The sequence below is a fragment of the Callorhinus ursinus genome, unplaced genomic scaffold, assembly GCF_003265705.2.
Source record: "Callorhinus ursinus isolate GAN/ISIS: 27379988/994484 unplaced genomic scaffold, GSC_fseal_2.0 scaffold26, whole genome shotgun sequence".
NCBI classification, from domain to species: domain Eukaryota; kingdom Metazoa; phylum Chordata; class Mammalia; order Carnivora; family Otariidae; genus Callorhinus; species Callorhinus ursinus.
In genome coordinates, this window is record NW_027397088.1 from 16,161,999 (window position 1) to 16,182,584 (window position 20,586).

Here is a 20,586-nt window from a genome sequence, read left to right on the forward strand (position 1 = left end):
ATGCCTAGCTCCAAAATCTAGATGCTTCCTCTGACTACCTCATCTAAAGTAGACTCTGCCTCAAAGTTATCACATTCATTCCAATCTATAATTTTATCTGGTATATTTACTTCTTTGTGATCTGACCCCCCTTCACCTCTGTGCAAGACCCATGGCAGCAGGGTCTGGATCTCTCTTGCTCACCATTACCCCCACTGCCCAGCATGGTGCTCAGCAGTGGCCATTGCTCAATGCTTACTTATTGAGTGAATGAATGAGTAAATTCATTAGTACATGAATGGATAATATTGAATTTAGCTATATTAACAGAAGGGGATATTATCAGATAGCCCATAAACCTTACTATGTTTATACTGCTTATCTGACAAATGTGCCCCCTGTGAATGCAACCTGTGAGTGGGAGACTGCATATAAGGGAAAAGATGAGCTTGGCCATGAAGAGAGGAAATAGCAACATGGAGATATTAAATTTGACTCTGAAGAAGTCTAGGTAGAGTCTGTTTGCCTTGAAGAATCTTTAGTAAGCCTGAAAATGTTTCATCTATCAAAAGCTTGTCACTCATCCCTGTTCCCACTCCCAGTATGACTTCTCCCGAGAAAATAGAAATGTCCACCCACATTCCTGATTGCCTCGTGCTTCCCATAAAAATTAGGGGTGGGCAAGCAGGGGAGAAACTGCACTAGAGGGGTGTTTAAAAGCCTCCTTTTAGAGTCCCCTGATTCCATGGTTTGTTTTAAGGGGGGCAACTCCTGTCTTAAGTCTTAGGCTTTCGACTATACAAATCTGCAGCTCACACAGAACGCTGTGGGCTACTGGGAAATGAAGCAAACAAATGTAATGTTAACTTGATGAACAGAGGTGGGAGGATGTTTGTAATGAGTGGCCCAGAATTGCCTGCAGGCTGTGAGAAATGGCCAGAATATGGGCTTCTGGATGACGGCGAGAAGACTGGAGAAGTCTGAAAGAAGAAAACGAATAAGGTCCACTGGTCCTGAGACCCGGGGGGGCTGAGGTCAAGGTCAGGGATGGAGACAAGGGGCAATAGCTGCCGTTTGGGGAGGTTCTGGGATCTGTGCAGTAAGCCCATTTGTAACAAGCTTAGGGACAGGAGAGGTGCTATGGCCCAGAGTTGAAAGTGGCCTCAGCTGTGTAGGGAGAAAGATGTTGATGATGCTTAAAGATTCTTGTGTCAACCCATGAGTGCGCTGGCAGCTGACTCCTTGCCACTGAGCACCCTTCTTGAATCTTGGGGAGCACATTCTTGGGTTACGTTCTCACCAACATAGTCTCCAAAGAGCCAGCCATCTCTTCTAATGCATCCTAAGTACCCCTTGAGAGGTACCAGCTCCTGTAGAGATTCAGAGAAGGCTGTGGGTCAGAAAGGCTTTAGGAAAGAGCTGGTTCTGAGGGATATGTAGGCCTTTGGTGGAAAAGGAAAGGAAGGCCTTGGGATTGAAGGCAAAACAGCAAGAGCGGAGATCCAGAAGAAGCACTGGAGGGACAATTGTTAGAGGCTGTTGTGAAGACCTGCTCTGTGTTGGTTGTGAGGAGAGGAAGACGCCAATGGGCCATGGGGGACCATGGAGGGAGGTAGCAATATCTCCAAGGAGAGGAGAGTAAAACCATAGAGGCTGATGACGAAGGAGACACACTTTAAAAATACCACCTTTACCAAAGAGTGATTGGCTTTCCCTTCTTTTGAGTGAGGTATTCATTAATTTATCAACAAATATTTATTGAATTCCCACTGTGTTGCCAGGTACTGTCCTTGCTTTGGGGAAAAAGCTGGGGCTACTGTGGACAGAAAAATCCACTCCTTCATGGAGTTTGCATTCTAGTAGGGAAGATAGAAAGTAAGCGAGTAGCAAAGGAAGTCAGAAGGTTGTGAACCTATGCAGAACGGAGCTGGGCCAGGGACTGAGGTATTGGGTAGAGTCTGTGGCACGGAGCCATTTTGCCTTGCAAAGGCAGACAACTCCACTTCCCCAGGTTCCCCTCACTCATTCACTCATTTTGTCATTCAGTTTGCTCATATTTCTTTTTGCCAGACCCTGTTCTAGGCGCTGGAGCAGAGCTGTAACCAAGAGGAGCAAACTCCATCCCTCAGGGGAGCTCATGGTCTAGCAAACAAGCAACAGACAAGTAAATAATATAAGTGTAAGTAGTAGCGATCATTGTGGTGGATGAGCAGGTAAGGAGCAAAGGAGGTAATGGGGAGGTGCCTGAAGAGAGAAGGAATGAGCCAGTGCTAATGGATGAAGAGCGTTTGGGAGAAGAGAAAAGCAGGGCAAATGCCCTGAGGAGGGACTGAGCTTCAAGTGTCACAGAACAGCAAGTTCATGGTTTATGATGTCTTTCCTCTCCTCTCCTCTTTTCTTTCCCTTCTTTTTTTTTAATTAATTAATTAATTTAGGAGAGAGGGAAAGAGTGAGCATGAGTTGGGACGGGGGGGAGGAGGGGCAGAGGGAGAGAATCTCAAGCAGACTCCCCGCTGAGCACAGAGCCAGACTCGGGGCTCAATCCAACAACCCCGAGATCACGACCTGAGCTGAAACCAAGAGTCAGATGCCCAAACGACTGAGCCACCTGGGCGTCCCACCCTCCCTCCTCTTTTTTTAAAGACACTCTGCTTCTCAGTTAAGGACCTGCCTAAACCAAGGCATCATCTTCCTATAAAGGGGAGGCAGTGTGACATCAGGGAAAGTGTGACACCACATAACTCGACTGCTTGGGGTCTAGTTAGAAGAACTGCCTGCTTTTTCACCTATAAAATAAGGGTTGGGGTTCCATTCTCTTGTTCACATTCATCAACTTCTGCTTCGTGTTGGAAGAGGCAGCAACTTGAATGTTCTTAAGCAGAGAAAGAAGGCGAGACTCTGCTCCCTTTCTGGCTGGCTTCCTCCATGAATTCTGGTTCTTCTTCCATTCTACCACCAGCAGGGGAAAGAATTCCATTGGGCCACATCAAGGCCTATGCCATAAAGTCAAAAGCTTCTGCTGATGTATGTGGTGGTGGTGGTCAGTGAAGGTTTTTTGGATACTTGCCTGATACCCAGTGGGAGGCACAGAGGTTCTGAGAGCTGGAAACTGGAAAGACCCCATCGGGGGTCCTAAAGAGGTGACTTCTCAGAGCATACAGCAGGGGCATATTGGTGACATGCAGGGGATCTGTGCATGGCCACAGGCACCATTAATTAGTTGGCACAGTTTCATTCAGTTTCCCCTGAGTCCCCAACTCTACCCACTGCAGTGCAGACCCGGTTCTAACCCAGGAGCTCCGTGTGCATCCTTGGTGGTGGTGCCACCTTCCAGCTCACCAGGGCGGGGCACGCAGCTGTTACTGATGGAGATCCTGCGGCTCAGACAGATGGAAGGACTTGCCCAGGGGCGCACCGTGGTGGGGCAAGGACTTGAGCCCAGCTTTTCTGACCTATGATGGAATCTTACAGGAAGATAGTTCTACTGAGAGAGGACGTGGACAGATTCTAAAGTCCCAAAGATGGCCTTGCTGGCCAGCGCTGCCCATGGTGGTGACTCTCCTCCTTGATTACACATTAGAATCTCCCGGGGGTCTTTCCAAACTCCCGCTGCTGAGTCTCACTCGGGACCAATGAGAACAGAATCCCTGGAGGTGAGCCTAGGCATCAGTATTTTGTGATGGTGCCACTGTGCAACCATGATTGAGAACCACTGCTCAGTTCCAACTGTTGAAAATGAAAATATAATCACTGAGAAACTCTCTCTCAAAAAAAAGAAAAGAAAAGAAAAAGAAAAAAAACCCTGATAATTTGCTACTTTCTCTGGTCACTCTAGAGCATTTTTCAAGATAAGGACCTGGGTTAAGGGGGTGCAAATGTATGAAGAAAATGTGAAATAAATTACTAAGTGAGAAAGAAAAGCCATGAATAATGTAAAAGGGGGAAGAACTGGGAGAACTAGGGCGGAAAGCAAAGCCAAGAAAATATAAGAAGAGGGTCACTTGGGGAAGGCTCTGTGGGTGTGAGTACAAATGGAGGAAGAAAACTAGTGTGCAAATCCTCTCTTGTTGAGACTTCAGAGCAAAGTGTGCCTTGGATATCTGAAGGGTACCAGCTCTTAGAATGTGCGCTCTCTGCTCCACCCCTCCCCTGAGAATTGTGGTGTGACCAGCCCCCCCGTAAGCCCAAATAATCGGACACTTCGTGATTAGTGCATGGTTTGCACTGTCCCGGCAGCTACCTGGATGAACAAACTGGAAGTGTGGCAGCTAATGACTCCAAATAGCAAGCAATGACTCCAAACCATTGTCATCCAGTGACTGACTTTATCCTTATAGTTGCCGCTAACACCTCCCAAAGGGAGGAACCTCTGTCGGTGTCCTTTGATTGACAAACAAGAAATTCTCTGAGAAACTTGCTTCTGACAGATTCCCAGCCGGCTCAGGCTGTGAGTGAAGAAGTTTTGTAAACTCGTGATATTTTATCAAATGGTAACTGGTTATAAGCTTTAGGGTTTCAGGATAGTACATTCTTTCTTAGACACGGTCCACAGAAGAGAGGACTTCACTATGAAAGATTCATTTGGCTGAACTGACGATACTTTGTCATTAATTAGTTTGGGTTGAAAGTTGAGAAGGTACGTGCCATTGCCAGATGTTTGGGGGTGAATTGGGAGGCACTGAGTTTCATAAATGGCCTCTATGAAATTGTAGTTGAGCTGGGGCAAGACAGGTGCACATTTGGATGAATTTTATTCTTAGGTACTGCAAGAGAGATGTATGTGTGATTTCCTACTTCAACCTATTTGACCCACAAAAATAACCTTTTCAAAAAAGTATTTATTTATTTGAGAGAGAGTACACAAGAGCTTGGGTTGGGGGAGGGCGGGGGCAAAGAGAGAATCTCAAGCAGACTCCACACTGAGCATGGAGCCCAACCTGGGGCTCCATCCAGGACCCTGAGATCATGACCTGGGCCGAAATTAAGAGGCAGTCGCTTAACCGACTCAGCCACCCAGGCAGCTCCTCTTCTACTCTCTTGGTATACTTCAGTTCCCTCCCCAGTGACATCTTTCCTTGCTTTATAAAATTGTTATGGACTGAAATGTTAGTGTCCCACCCCCCAAGTTCATATGTTGAAACCCTACTACCAAATGGGATGGTATTAGGAGGTGGGTCCTTTGGAAAGTAATTACGGTGAGATGAGGTCTAGAGACCTTATGAATGGGATTAGCACCCTTATACGAGTCATGTGAGAGCTTACTTCCTATCGCGGCTCCCCACCCTATGAGGACACAATAAGAAGTCAGCAGTCTGCACCCCAGGAAAAGGCCCTCACCAGAACCTGACCAGGCTGGCACCCCGATCTCAGACTTCCAGGCTCCGTAACTGTGAGAAACAAGCTTCCATTGTTTATAAGCCATGCAGTCTATGTTATTTTGTTATAATGGCCTGAATAAAGACAGGTATATTTCAGAATGTTCTCAGAGCATTGATTGGAAAAGCAGATATTATTATCAAAGTGTGGCTAAACAGATATCAACACCCTCAATGATTTACAGTGTTACTATGGTTTCCTGAAAGAAGAAAAAAAAGTTCCAAATTGGCAGATTGGCATAAATGGTGCATAATGAGAGATCCTTTTGATTGCCTCGGGTAGCAAATGGGTGCCTTTGATGTGAATATCTGTAAATGTGCTTTCGACACCTGTGTGTAAATGCGTAAGGCAAATATTGTGGTGCCAGGCCCAGCAGAAATTGCCATAGACACAGAAATTCCCAAACAAACACTTAGCATAACAACTCTACCAAACTAATCATAATGTTCCCATTGAATCATCTAAAATAAGATGAGATCTCTCTTGCCTGTGCAGAATTAGTCAAGTTCCTTTTCTGCATGATTACATCTCTGGCAGAAGCTTCCTTTGGGCTTATAACCCACTTATTTAAGCATGGCCAATGCAGTGTACTCCTTAAGGGAAAGGAATACCTTGTATCTCTTAAAAACATGACAAGCCTAGGAAAGGGAGAAATAGTCACAAGCCATTTGATTGACAGCTAGGAGCAGAGAAAGCCGCACACTCAGCATCTGGGTATGTGACTGATCCCTGGATTTGTCCAGAAAAGCACAACACAAGAAACATGCTTATCCATTTGACATTCAGAACCCCGAAGCTACCCAACCCAATGCCAAGGCATGCTGTGGGAGTCCCACTGACAGCTGCTGAATAGATTTTAGCTGGGAAAGATAATGCCTTAAGGAGCAATAGTATGGATCTGCAACCTTTTTGGTCAAGGGCCGAACACAGGAAGCATTTTAGATTCTGCAGGCCATATGCTATCCATCAGTTCTATCTACTCAGTTCCATTGTAATGCAAAAGCACCCCTGGACTCTGTAAACTATATGTAAAATGGGCGTGGTCGTGTTCCAATAAAACTTTATTTACAAAAACAGGCCATGCACCAGGTTTTACTGAAGACCATATTTTGCCAAGCCCCTCCCCCTCATTTATATTACTGAGAAAGATATGGACATGTGGAAGGTGGATGTGTTCACCAAATTATAGAGAATGATTTTTAAGAAGCAGTGCAGGATAGTAGTTAAGAGCACAGACCTGAAGCCTGAATTCAGACCACTTACCAGCTGGATGACCTTGAGCAAATTATTAAGCCTCTCTACGCCTCACCTCATTCACTTATGAAGTGAGGATAATAATAGAACTTAATGTCGTAGTTTGGGTCCGTACCAAGAAGACCCTGAGGGAAGGACTCAGGTGTGAGTCATTTATTTGAGAGGCGATCCCAAGAAGCACAAGTGCAGGAGTAAGAGCAATTGGAACAGTGGGTGGGGAGAAGCTCAGGAAGGGACATTAAAGAGTGGGTTGTTCTTGAGGCCATGGGATGCAATTACGCTCCGGACCCTTGGAGGTACCGTGTAGGATGGGGACACCTGCATGTGGTTCATCATCCACTTCCTGGCAGAACTCTCCACTGTGACCACAGGGGCCATCAGGATGGGCCGAGGGCGCACGAACAAGGTGGTCATGAGCGCCACACTCACTCCTGGAGTTGTTGCAACGGTGAGGTGAATTAATATTTGTGAAGCACTTCAATAAAAATGCCAGGTATTTAGTAAGTGCCATTTAAGTCATTGTCAAGCAGTAGGAAAGAATATGTAGCCCAAGGAAAGTTAAATTGTTGAAATTACATATCTCTGAAGGTAATACTGGTTGAACGCTTAGCTAAGTTCTGCTGTGGATTCTGAAGAAACACTTGAAAGTTTAGGCTGCCTGTAGCTAAATTATAGGCAATGGCCTCTCCAACTTTGTAAAGTCGAGTCAACACCATGTACTACATTAGCTGATGAAGGTGAATCAGGGTGACCCGAGGAAAGCTGGAGATACAGGATACCAAATAAAACTTACACCATACTTAATGTATGCATAGTTGTTACAGTGGCATGGTAATTAGGCACAAATGATATGCTGCTTGCATAAATTACTGTAATTTGTATTACTTTTTTTAAATTTTAATTCTAGTGTAGTTAACATACAGTGTTATTCTAGTTTCAGGTGTACAATATAGTGACTTAACAATTCTATACATTACTCAGTGCTCATCATGGTAAGTGTACTCTTCCTCCCCTTCACCTATTTCCCCCATCCCCCACCCACCTCCCCTCTGGGAACCATCTGTTCTCTACAGTTAAGAGTCTGTTTTTTGGTTTGTTTCTTTTTTTTTCCCCCTCTCCTTTGTTCATTTGTTTTGTTTCTTAAATTCCACATATGAACAAAATCATATGGTATTTGTCTTTCCCTGACTGACTCAGTTTGCTTAGTGTTATGCTCTCTAGATCCATCCATGTCATTGCACATGGAAAGATTTCATTTGGGATATATGTGCCCCTATGTTTATTGCAGCATTATTTACAATAGCCAAATTATGGAAACAGCCCAAGTGTTGTCCATAGATGAATGGATAAAGAAGATGGGGTATATACACAGTGGAATATTGTATTACTTTTATACAACCAAATACACGTTTTTCTTTTCTCACTCTGTTAATCCTCCAGTACCTGGGAAACTGACAATTTTTGCTAATATGGTTTAATCATTGTGACCACCTGTGTTCAAGGATAAAGGCCTTGAATGGAATCCCTGTAGTTTGGGCTTCCCTTGTTTACAACCTTTCTGATCTCAATTCCATTCATTCTCACCCCGTCAGATGTTTCCCACATGCTGCCATCCCTCCCCCTCACTTCTCCACGGAGTTTTAAAGCATGCACACATATTCTCCCTTCCCTTTTCCTGAGTGTTCTGGCTGCTCATAGGATCTGTCTGGGGAGGGAGCCACAGCCTTATTACCATACTGCAGCAGGCTGGAGCTGAGAATTCCTGGCCAAGACTGCCTGGGAGAGGATAGGGAGCACAGTGAAAATGAGCCCTGCATCTTTGACATCTGGAGTCCAGGTGGGTTGGTGGTGAAGGGTTGGTTTTCACAGGAAGTAGGGCAATGAAAAGACAGTGCCCACATAAGTTGGTTCTTATTTCCAGAATTCATTAGCAAAAGCTTGGACGATCTTTGGCATGGCTCAGGAGCTGTCTGAATAAGCCTTCAACCACATCCGGGGACTAGAGGAATAATCTCGAATGGGAAGAGAAGGAAACAATTATGCCTCTTATATAATCTCAACAAGTACCCACATAACCAAAGTAGAATAATCTTCAGAGACATTTCTAGACAATAACATGCATCTTTAGTCAAAATGCTTTTGGCTGCAAACCAAGACAAAACCAACTGAAAGTTGGAAATTTAGTATTCTGCAAAAGAAAACATCCAAGATTACTAAATTCACTGGTTCAAAAATGGTCATCAAGGATCTAGATCCTATTCTGCCAACCTGGAGGTATCATCCCCACCCTTGGCTAGCTCTCCCCACTCTTGAAGATAGATGCTGCCTCTTCTCACATCATACAAGGACATAACCATATCCAGAAGAAGGAGACTGTGTCTTCATGAATGTCTCTTTTCAAGTGATGGAATCTTTCCCAGAAGTCCCCCAGAAGATTTTTTTTCTCCTAATTCATTGGTCACAATGGACCACAGTTCAGTCTTAAACATTCCACAGGCAGAGAAGTAAGACTATCATGGGTGGCTTAGGCGGGTCAGGATTTGGAGCTGGGCTGGGGTTGGGATCAGCCTTCCCTGATTCACAAGAAAGAAGAGTAGGTTCCAAACCAAATTTGGATGTCTGCCAATAAAGAAGGAGGCAGATTGAACATTGCCTGACAACCAACTGTAGGATTTTAGAGATATCGCCCACCTCATACTCTCTTACTTCCCCCAAACTTTGGGTGTTTTATTCTACAATTTCAGATGAAAAGACACAAAAATATAAATGTGGCTAGAAAATGAGTATGAGTTGGATGATTTTCTCTTTAATTAAGAAAGACTGGTATGCAATTTTTCCCTTTTTGGGAGAAAGAAGGATATTAGAAACCAGAAAGGAGTAGGTATCTGATGAGGTTGGCATAACTCTTTGCATATATATATTTAAAGATTTTATTTATTTATTTGACAGAGAGAGTGAGAGAGGAACACAAGCAGGGGGAGTGGGAGAGGGAGAAGCAGACTCCCCGCTGAGCAGGGAGCCCAATGCGGGGCTCGATCCCAGGACCCTGAGATCATGACCCGAGCCAAAGGCAGACGCCTAACGACTGAGCCACCCAGGTGGCCCTGCATGCATATATTTTAAAGTACTTACCTTATTTCATGGTTATTTAAGTATTTATGTCTCTCCCACTCTCTGAACCCATTGTAGTCAGGAGACTACTATTCTTTATTGTATCCCCAGCAAGCCGCACAGTCTGGCACATACTTCCTGTCTTGCCAAGCTGCTCACATGCCCATGCTGGTAGGAAGTATGATGAGGAACCCTCAGCCCAGTCACTCATCCCAGACATTAAGTCCGGCTCATTCTGGTCTCCATGGTTCCACTCCAGGCTGATTCGGTACCTTTCCTTGGTCCCAGTTCTTGATGACATTTTTTTGGAGGATTTATCCGAATTTAATGGCCCTGCCCAACACATATACCTGCCCCTTAAACTTGAGTTACTGCTTCTCTCCATTTGTCAGTTAATAGTCCCTCCAGTCTTCTCATTTCTAACTCCCTAACCGGCATCAAGTTCCAGAAGACGTCTCTCTGCTTTATCTTTAACCATCATGGGCTACAGATTAGTTTAATAGCTATTAACTGTTGTTATACTATGGGTTTTGCTTTTATTTGAATTGACCATTCCCTCTTGTACCCCCCCCCCCGTTTTTTAGGTTCATATTTCCTGCTTTCTCTATCAGTCTTCTCCTCTCCTGAGACTCATAATCCCCATTGTCCTGTGTCTGCCCATCGCCATTTTATCCATTATGAAGGAGCATCCACCAGATGCTCAACTTGTTAGAGATAACTTATGGGTGCACAAATACAAAAGAGACAATGCAGTATTGATGAAAGTGTCATACCAATGGCCGGTTTGTATGTACACTATTCCTCCCCCATGCCCTGGTCTCCTCACCCCCTTCGGTGCATATAAACCAGGAGCTGCAACAGGCACAAATTCAGTAAGTGCTCGAAGAAGCCTACCAGCTAGAACCCTAATGTTCTTTTCCCTTCTCCAGCAGATCCTCTTTTGTCCCCATGCAAATGGGTGCTGATATATGTATGTAACTTGAAAGGGCTTATAAAGTCCACAAAGGAATCTAACGTCCAAATGAAAGTTGTATCCTTAGCTCACCTCCCTGTGCAAAAGCATTGCAAACTATTCTGTGACGTTAATTCCCATCTGGCCCCCTCCACAATAGCTAACCACAGTAGGAGAAATTAGGGAAATGAATTCCAAGCATGCCTTAGGATTTATTTTCTGTGTGAGTTTAAGCTAAAGCTTTCACTTTCAATAGATATTTGATTTTCAAAATAGGCTACAGAGAAACAAAGTGAATATAACTGTTCTTTATGGTATGGTAGGCAGTCTCAGGCTTCTTGGGAGTCTGCTGTGGTTTTTGTTGATTCATGAGGTTGGGTTATATTTTGCAAATTTGCTTTAATAGCGTATACATGTGTTGTGTTTATGTTGCAGGTTCTTCTTTACTCCATCGCGGAGATCAATGTATCAGCTGGGAATGCGTAATCCCAGTGGTGCCTGCTTTCTATTCTGGAACCAAAGAGGGAACAAGGTGATCAGGGATGGGGCATATTTAAGGGCATGGAAACCAGTGGTAGGATCATGAGTTTATGGGCACACTTAGTACCAGTCCCTAAGGGGGTAATTACAGACAGACTTTGAAGCTGCTTAAGAAGAGCAGCATCATAGATTTTTATAATCACTGCAGTAGCTGTGCTAGATTTGTCTAATGTAGTTCTGGGCACAAAAAGATGTACAATACCCACTTGTTGAATTGAGCAGAAGCTTAAGGAGAAGAACTGAAGAAGCTTAGTGCAAATAGGAGAGAGGGAGCCTCTAACCCCTTTTCAGAAATGAATTAAACCTCAGTGTTCTGTCTTCTATCCTCTTTAGAGTTTGAAGTCAATTTTCCAAAGATTAGGGCTTAAAGGGGAAGGAGTGGATTGGGGAAGAGGATTAAGGAAGAGTTTATGAAGATAATAGCTCACATTTACTGGGAACTTACTATAGACTGAATCTTATGACGATGCTTTACCAGGATATCAGGGGAATAAAATGAAACTCTGGACCCATAAACTTTTAACTAACCCTGTTCTTTAATTATGAAATTAATTTCTAATGTGTCTTTATTGTGTCCCAATCTACCTTGGAATTTTAATACAAAGTGAAAGCATTTTAGCTTGCTCTTATACTTAAAAACTCACAATGAAACAACAGTGAAGGATTTCATTAAGCCAATGGACTGTGGATGTAGCCAGACTGATGTTGATTTATAAAGCAAAATAAATTGGTCAGCCAAATTTTAGCCTGGTCTGGGACGTGAATCATAGCAGTCCTGAAAATGAGTTATTCCAACTAGCCTGCCTGCCATTCTCCTTGGTGGCAGGGAGAAATAGTGTGCACGGGGCTAAACAGCAGAGACGGACTTGCTCATCCATTGGACAAATATTTACGGGGTCTTACTAAGCGCCATGCAGCATGCTAAGCACAGAGGATACAACATGAATAAAACTAACTCCCGTCTCCCAGGTGGCTCGTGTCTAGAAGGGAACACAGGTCTATAAACAAATAATATGAAAAATTTTTAAATGGAGGAATTATCAAGTATAAGAAGCATATCAGGGGAGCATTGAATCTGAGCTTTGAGAGGAAACGAAGGGAGGGGCATCTACAGCAAAAACCTGAAGGATGAGTTAGCAGGAAGTCAGGAGCTGGGGCAGGAACATTCCAAGGCCCCAAGGTCATGGCTGTAGACAGGAAGGAACAAAAACAATGGTGGGGTCACACAGTGAAATGGGATGTTGATGTGGGCATTCAGGCCATGTTCCTAAAGGTGATAAGACAGTAGCCATTAATACAAGTGGTATAAATAATTGAAAGGACTTGCTGAAGGAACTCGGGCATTGGGCCTCTGAAATGTGTCTCCTGTGGTCTCTGGCATGAATCTCACTACTTCAGGCTCACAACATGCACATGGTTGACTATGTGAATCAAATAAAATGCACGCTAAAACCTAACATGTAATGATATGTGCTCATGTATACAAGTGTGGGCCTATGTACTATTGAGCTGCTTGGTAACCCAAGCATAAATAACTGTAATCAATAGTCCTTGAGTTAAGCCAATTTTCTTCTCTCTTCTCACTCTGTTAGTTCCTAAATATCTATAATCAATGAAATGGCATCAACCGTTCCTTACCTCATGCTCAAGTGATTACATGCAAATTAAAACACAAAACCTCAGTATCTTATTTCCTAGAACCCAGGGTTCCTCCCATCACGTCACATGCTCAGTGTTGAAATAACTTACACGTGAGTGAATCAAAAACAGAGTATTGTATGGTCAAACAGCAGTAGCCTAATAAGGTAGGAAATGGGCAGATTTTGGAACTATAATTGCTTTGGGGAGTAACATTTTTATGTCGAGGCATGGGGAATAACCACATTGGACATGCTTCTCAGGAAGGGCCAGACACCACCGTGATGCACAGGAACAGGAGGGCTGCTGTGGTCATGAATGGGCCTTTTTTGCAGCCATTCTAAACCAGGCTTTCTCTTTTCTTTTAATAGGGGCTTTTATGCTAAAGGGGAGTTGTACCTTTGGCAATGGAATAAAATGTGCCATTCATAACAGTTATGGGCAAAAAAAGAAATCCATAGGAATGCAGTTGGTGAAGGCTTTATTTCAAAGATTGCCATCTCAACAATTGCAAACACAGAAAAAGATATCTTTGGAATTTGCACGTCGACTAATACAAGCTTGATTTGGCTGATCGGAGCTATCGGGGGAAGCTGAAGGTGGGCAGATGAATTGACCCTAGACAGATGGCAGAAGCACAGGGTCCAGCCCCAGACTGGGACAGGCTTTCTTCCCCCACTCAGAGTTATGAGTTTCATGCTTCTCCTATCTACCCGTTGGCAAGGAAAAAGAATAAATTTTAGCAGTAGAAGACTACAACAGTTGAATCTGAATATTATTTCCTGTTTGCTCTGTGTTCCCGCCTATGGCAGGATGGTGTTCTCAGCCTTCTTCATCCCTTTGGCTTCTTCCGTCCCCTGGTGATCTGAAGTTATGTTATGAATGGCAGTCAACGGCAGCAAGAAAAACATTTTCTTGTCTTTTTGATTGTTTTTGCTCCAAGCATGGACTATAGATCAGCATCCCTTGAGTGCTTGTTGGAAGTGCGGAATCTTAAGCTCTGCCCAGAACAAATGAATCAGAATCTCTAGTCTAACAAGAAACCAGGTAGTTCCAAGCCCATGGATGAGCCCCTTGAAAGACCCTGAAGCAGCTTGTGTGACTCTAAGAAGCAACTGTTCCTGTCCTCCTCCAGGATGGAGCCAGGAATGAAATCTTCACAACCTGCACGACTAGGGGCACCTGCCAGATGGAGCCAGGACCCTGGGAGGAGAGGAATGGATCAGAAAGGGGGAAATGGAGGGAGAGGAAGGTGTAGGGCCTCCCAAGAGCACACTGAGGCTGACTCTGAATGAACTAGAGGTGAATTGGTGCCATAGGTCACGATTTAAACCATTCTCTGGACTCTTCTTTATTTGCAAGCAGCCTCTTGTAGAAATGCATTGCCTATGTGTGCGCCATTTTATGTTATTATGAGGCATGACAACGCTTGAGTTTTCTGAGAGTAACTTGGTAGTTTGGCAGTAAGAACCCATATTTTGCTGACTCTTACTGCTTCCCACTGCTGCAGGGCCCAAGCCTTCTATGATGTCTGCTCCAAAACTACCTGACAGGGTTTCCCAAAGGAGCTGCACACGTGCTCCCAAACTGTTACCATGTGGCATCTGTAGGACCTCGAGGCCTCTCCTGGGTAGAGCCACTTTTTCTAGGGAGAGTTGGGTATGTTGAACATGGCTACCACGTCTTTGGGGTTTCACTGTGTCTGGAGGTCCTGTAGCCCCTGCCAACTGGACCCCTCCACCACCATTTCCTGAGGGCTGAACTCCCTGAGGAACAGGAGCCAGCGGGGCAGGGCATACACTCTGTTGGAGAGTTACCAAAACTCCTCACCGTGAAGTGTTATAAATTTTTTAGTTTTTGCCCCAAACCCATCCCTTCCTAAGATTCAGACCATCTCCATTGGATCCAGCCTAGGGAGATCCCTCTTACGTCGAGACGTTATAAGTGGGTCAAGTTTATTGGGTGAGATTGAGTTCATGAGTTCTTTCCTTGGTCCCGCACGCAAATAGGCTTCCAATGGGGCCTCCCCACCAATCCATGATAAATGCTCAGTCATTTCTTAATCCTGGTGATTCAACAAAGCAGCTTTCAAATCTAAAGCTGGGATTCCCATTACCTACAATACCTACAAACTATACTAGAGAACAATTCTTTCCACAGCATGGGTTCAGCTCTCTTAATTGAAGTGTTTTTAAGATGCACTAAAAATTTTGAAAAGGCATCAGGGAATTTCCAAGAGCTTCCCATTGCTGTGACCCCAGGAGCCCCTCTTACACTGTAATCTTCTCCCTACCCACGCTCTCCCTTCCCAGCCCTGGGTGCAGGGTCTCAGTGGGTTTCCTTCTCTTCCTGCTGGAGAGTGGCCACTCTATTCCTGCATGTTCTCTTTCTCCCAAGACTGACTGCCAAATGGGAAGTCGTTTGCACAAATAGTCGAAGTTCATGCTGTACCTGAAGACTTACACACAGGCTGTGCCCATTTTATGAGTTTTACTGTTAATCTCTTTAGGAAACAGACCTGTGAAAACAAAAACTAAAAATACAGGGAAGTTCTAAACTTAATAGAATCTTACAGTGTTCTGACTACTTTGCCACTAAGATCGTAATAATAATAATAATAATAATAATAATAATAACTGAGATCTACTGAGCACTTAATGCAGGCCAATTTCTTGTGAGCCTTTTCTAAATGAAATATCGCAGTTGAAGCAAAGCAGAAAACTGAGGTTCATAGAGATGAAAATCCTCACCTAACATCACCCAACTGGTCAGTGACAGGAGCACCGTTGTATTGTGACCCCTCACACTATAATGCTTGTGTACTTTCTGTCTTCCTTCTAATTCACTTCTGAAATGGCATCTGTCCACTCCCATAAACTTCTTCCCCTGTTTCTATTCCTGAGAGTTGTACTCAACCAAAATTTTCACCATCCACTGGCACCTCCATCTACCTCTAGTGGGAGATCTCTATCAGGAACCAACAGTAGCCTCCCATGAGATGTTGATACATCTTTCATTAAAAAAAAAAAAAAAGACGTCTGTGTTAAATATTTTTGGAAAGCCCTGAGTGAAACAAAGTTTGAGAGATTTCTTTTCTGATGGCAACTATTGTATATACTGACCACATTTTGTTTTTCTTCCTGAACCCTTGCTAACTCTGCAGAGCACCAGTGACCCACAAACCCTTGCTTCTCAAACTTCAAGATGCAGATACAAGCACAAGGGAGCTTGTTAAAGTGACGATTCTGGCTCAGTGGGCCTGGGATAGAGCTGAGATTCTGCATTCTAACAAGCTCCCAGATGCTGCTGCTGCTGCTGGTCTGAAGACCACACTTTGAAGAGTAAGGCCATAGAATAAAGTTTGGTTGATGCTGCTCATAGAAGACATGCCAGCAAGAGGCTTATTAGTAGAACCTCCATCATGAGATGAAACTGAGTAAGAACAATAGGTATTCCCTTGTCTCAAAGGGGCACTTTACATCTTTGAGGTCTTCCATGCTCCTCCTCCCTCCTCCCTTTGGAGACTTCTCCATTTCCCCCCCCCCCATTATTGTTTAGAAGTGATACCTGAATATAGGCACCAAGGACACCAGGCACAGCCATGGCTGATATTTTCACCATGGACTTCAAATGAGCCCGCTGGGTTAGTGGCCTCCTTTATAAACTGGCTCCTGACCAGAACGTCATCCAGCTTGGATGGGCTGCCCCAGACCATAGCTTCCAGCATATGTAGTCCTGCCTCATCCTCCTGAGTCTTGCCTCATCCTCCTGAGCCCTCTTGAGAACCAGCACATGGCTGCTTCCTTTTTGATCCAGACCCATCCGGTCAGCTGAACTTTGCCAAAGCAGATTTCCTTTCGGAACCAACCACGAGCACAGTATAATTTTATGGGCAAGGAGAACCCTCGGTTGATTCTACCCATCCCCCCACCACACTTTCCTCTATTACTTCCTCCTCCTATTTGCTGATCTTTTATGCAGACACAGAAGAACCAGACAAAGTACTCCTCTCTGGTCCAGCAAAACAGGTTTCCAGAAATGGGATACTGATGTCTTCTGACGCATGTGTTCTCACAGACTCTTCTTTGGGGGAGACCCAAATTAGATATGATTTCTCATCTGCTAACCTCCCAGTGAGCTCTGAGTAAGCTTGGAGTGAAAGAGAACGAGTTAGCCTGCAGGCCTGGTGTTGTCTCTGCTCCTACTCTAGCCCTGAACATCTCTGTGGCCAGGGCCACAGCACTGAACTTCTTTGAGACTTACTGTCCCATCCCTCATAAGGAGCAGGGACCCCTACCTTGTAGGGTGGGTACATGGGTAACCAAAGGGCCTGGCACAGAGTGGGAATGTTATCCAGCTACTGTGGTCATCCTTTTACTTTGACTACATTTTCGATGGCTTATATTCGACTTGGAAGCTGTCCCGTGCCCCCCCCCCCCACCACCTTAACTATCAAGAGCATGTGAATTTCTGATGGCTTGGAAGACAGAGGCTGAGAGGACAATTTGAGTGTGACCTCTGTCACCCCCACTGATCACCAGGGATCAATGGGGCTCATCTGGTTGGCTTCCCTCTCATGCTTCCTTGAGACCATTCCTACCTGTGAAGAGAAGGCAATAAGGGAAACTGAGGACCTGGCCCAGGCTGTCCCCAATAGACCCTTCTGTATCCTCTCCCCTGCGTGTCATCCGTTCTCCCTTGGTTGCCTGGCTTTTGGAGGTTGGGGCTGCCACTACCCACTTCATAGAGGCACCATCTTCCAACCTCCTTCCCTATGGCCCAAGTACCCCCAACACACGGGGCTACATACACACACACCACACACACACACTCCCACACCACACACACACGTATACACCCCCCCACACACATGCACCTACCACACTCACTGCACTCACACAAGCTACACAGACACACACACAAGCCACACTCACAATACAACATGCACACATACACACATACACACACAAAATTGCCTACCACTGATGCAGTTGTCCTCCTTTTATTCTTAGCAGGTAACTAGGGAAATTTGAACGTAATGTTTCAGAAAGCTCATAAATAACAGTAATGTAGTTTTCTCCGAGTTGCAAATCCCAATTTCCAAATCTCCTATCAGAACTTTAGAGAAAAATAATCTTATGATCAAATATAAAAGAAATGCATTTACTTACAAAGGCTAGCTCCAAGCTAAGAAGAGATCCAAATATGAATGTGTTGTGAATAATGTTACATTATGGAGTATTTCCCTCCCACAGTCCCAGGGCTGCTTTCCAAACCTCCCCACCTTGTCTCTGGCTTCGGTTTAGCTCTGTCAGTGGGCAGAGAAAACACAATTATCCGTCTACATATAATGTGTCCCAAATTCCTCCACCATCTCCACACAAGAAGGGCAGAAGAAAACTCAGAAGAAAATGCAGAGTTTATTTCATTCAAGTTATGCCACTCAGAATCTGAAGCCTCGGATTTGAGGTCCTGATCTGCTGTAGACCCGCTGGGATGTGTGGGAAATCTGCTTAATCTCCCTGAGCCTCAGTTTACCCATCCAGCAAAGGGGGATAACAGTACTTCCTTGACAGAATTTTTGTGAAGAAAAAAATAAAGCAGTATTTCTAGAAGTACTTAAAGTACTTGAATATTGCCCTAATGCGGTGATATGTTATTTATGAAAGTCCCTTGGCATCTCTAAGCCACTGTTTCTATGTACGTATGTACATACTTACTTATATATATAAAAAACTTGTATATATCTTTTATATAAATATATATAATTAAATATACATACAAAATGTACGTATAAACCTAATTTTTCACACACTCTGATTTCTTTAAGGTGCTAAGTCTACCGTCTCATAATTACCCACACTTTGTAAGGCATAAAATAAATAACAGCATTTTATTTCAACTAAAATTTTGCTTTCATAACTGGAAACTGAACAATGCTGAAATGAGAAATTTGGGATATATTGCTTGGACCATTCAATTCTCAAATATAATAAAACCGTTCTTTTTAAAAAAATACCCTTAAACTAATGCCACTAGGAAAAAAAATCTGCAGCTAAAAGTGATTCCTGCTCCCAAACACTCTTCCAATCAGTCAACTAACAGATTATATTAAAATAGATGTCATGTGAATAAATCAGAAATTGTGAAAAGATCAGCACCCCTTTTGTCTTAGTTTTAGAATTTAGATTATTACGAGCTTCATTTAATCATAAGAAATTTTCTTTCCCCCAGTTTAAGTGTGAGCACAAACAGCTGTTTTCTTTTGTTTGTTCGTTTTTTTCCTGTTGAGTATCCTGTGGAAGTAAAATCAAAGTGATATAAAGTTCACCCTTTCTGTCTCCCTTGGTCTTATAGTCTGATAGACAGAGGCATACATTTCTTTTCTCAGCTCTAAAAACGCAGAACCCCAGTAGCCAAGGGTCAATTATAAATATTTCATTAGAGTTCTAGGAGGAAACATCTCAATTCAGAATCAGTAATTTGGCTTTCAAATTAGGTGGAAGGAGAACATGTGTTTGGCTGCTTACTCTTGATGAGCCACCCACTTCCTCTTTTGTTGGGGTTCCTACACTTTCCTAGGAGCAAAACACCCCTAGATCCCTGGGCAGCTAAGAGATGAGCTTCGTTTACTATGATCTTTCTCTGGGACACAGACCTGGAAGGTGGGTAGGGGTGGGTCTTTCAATCAGGAAGCTGACATTTACGTGAAGTCAGAGTTCCTTGGTTGGAACGAAACCCGGTCTTCACTACATTTAAGGATGGTTGGTTAGCCTTATTCCATTTTTCTATGCCAAGTGCAGAGCAGGAACTCAATTAACATTTTCATTTCAATCAAATTAGCGATCTTGCTTTTGACCTTGTTCAGAGACCTGAATAATGGGGGGTTCATTTAGCTGAGAATATAACCTTTTGCCATATTCATAACTAATATATGAGCAGACTTAGGGGGAAAACCATGAAAAGCTAAAAAAATATAAGATCCACGTCTGAGTCCCAGGGAAAGCTAGAATTAAAAATAATTTGGGGGATGGACTGAGGTCTTATTAAATATATCTGATGTTTCCCAGCTGGAAAAAATAGCTGCCTGGGAAAGTCAGCTGGAGGGCAAGGTTTCAGGGATACTTTGTCTCACTTATGGCACACTTAGGTTTCACTAGGGTCTAAGCATAGATGCCTCTTATTTATACCAGTCTTTATTTCCATTTCAGTGATCCCCAGAACTATATGTCATATTATATAAAAGCCATCTGAAACTGAATAGTTTCAACATTATGCTTACGTTCTTTTTTTTCTCCCACTTTATTGAGATATGCCATCATGTAAGTTTAAGGTGTACAGTGTGATGATTTGATATACAAACATACTGTGGAATGATGGCCACAAAAAGTTAACACAGTCATGACTGCACAAAGTTTCCATTTCTTTCTGTCTTTCTTTCTTTCTTTTTCTTTCTTTCTTTCTTTCTTTCTTTCTTTCTTTCTTTCTTTCTTTCTTTTTCTTTCTTTCTTTCTTTCTTTTTCTTTCTTTCTTTCTTTCTTTCTTTCTTTCTTTCTTTTTCTTTCTTTCTTTCTTTTTCTTTCTTTCTTTTTCTTTCTTTCTTTTTCTTTCTTTCTTTTTTCTTTCTTTCTTTTTCTTTCTTTCTTTCTTTTTCTTTCTTTCTTTCTTTTTCTTTCTTTCTTTTTTTCTTTCTTTCTTTTTCTTTCTTTCTTTCTTTCTTTCTTTCTCTTTCCTTC

At 43.4% G+C, this 20,586-nt stretch overlaps 1 long non-coding RNA gene across 2 annotated transcripts in view; it reads left to right on the plus strand.

Moving 5' to 3' along the window:
* LOC112838094 (uncharacterized) overlaps positions 1 to 13,568 on the plus strand; it is a 39,240-nt gene extending 25,672 nt beyond the window's left edge. The window contains exons 3-5 of one of the 2 annotated variants that reach the window (XR_012373834.1): positions 2,050 to 2,158; positions 11,108 to 11,204; positions 13,222 to 13,568. This is a non-coding gene — a long non-coding RNA (uncharacterized lncRNA). Of the gene's footprint in view, positions 1 to 2,049; positions 2,159 to 11,107; positions 11,729 to 13,221 lie in introns of those variants that run through there. The other variant, XR_003211889.2, reaches the window with a different exon arrangement.
* Positions 13,569 to 20,586: the final 7,018 nt, after the last annotated feature.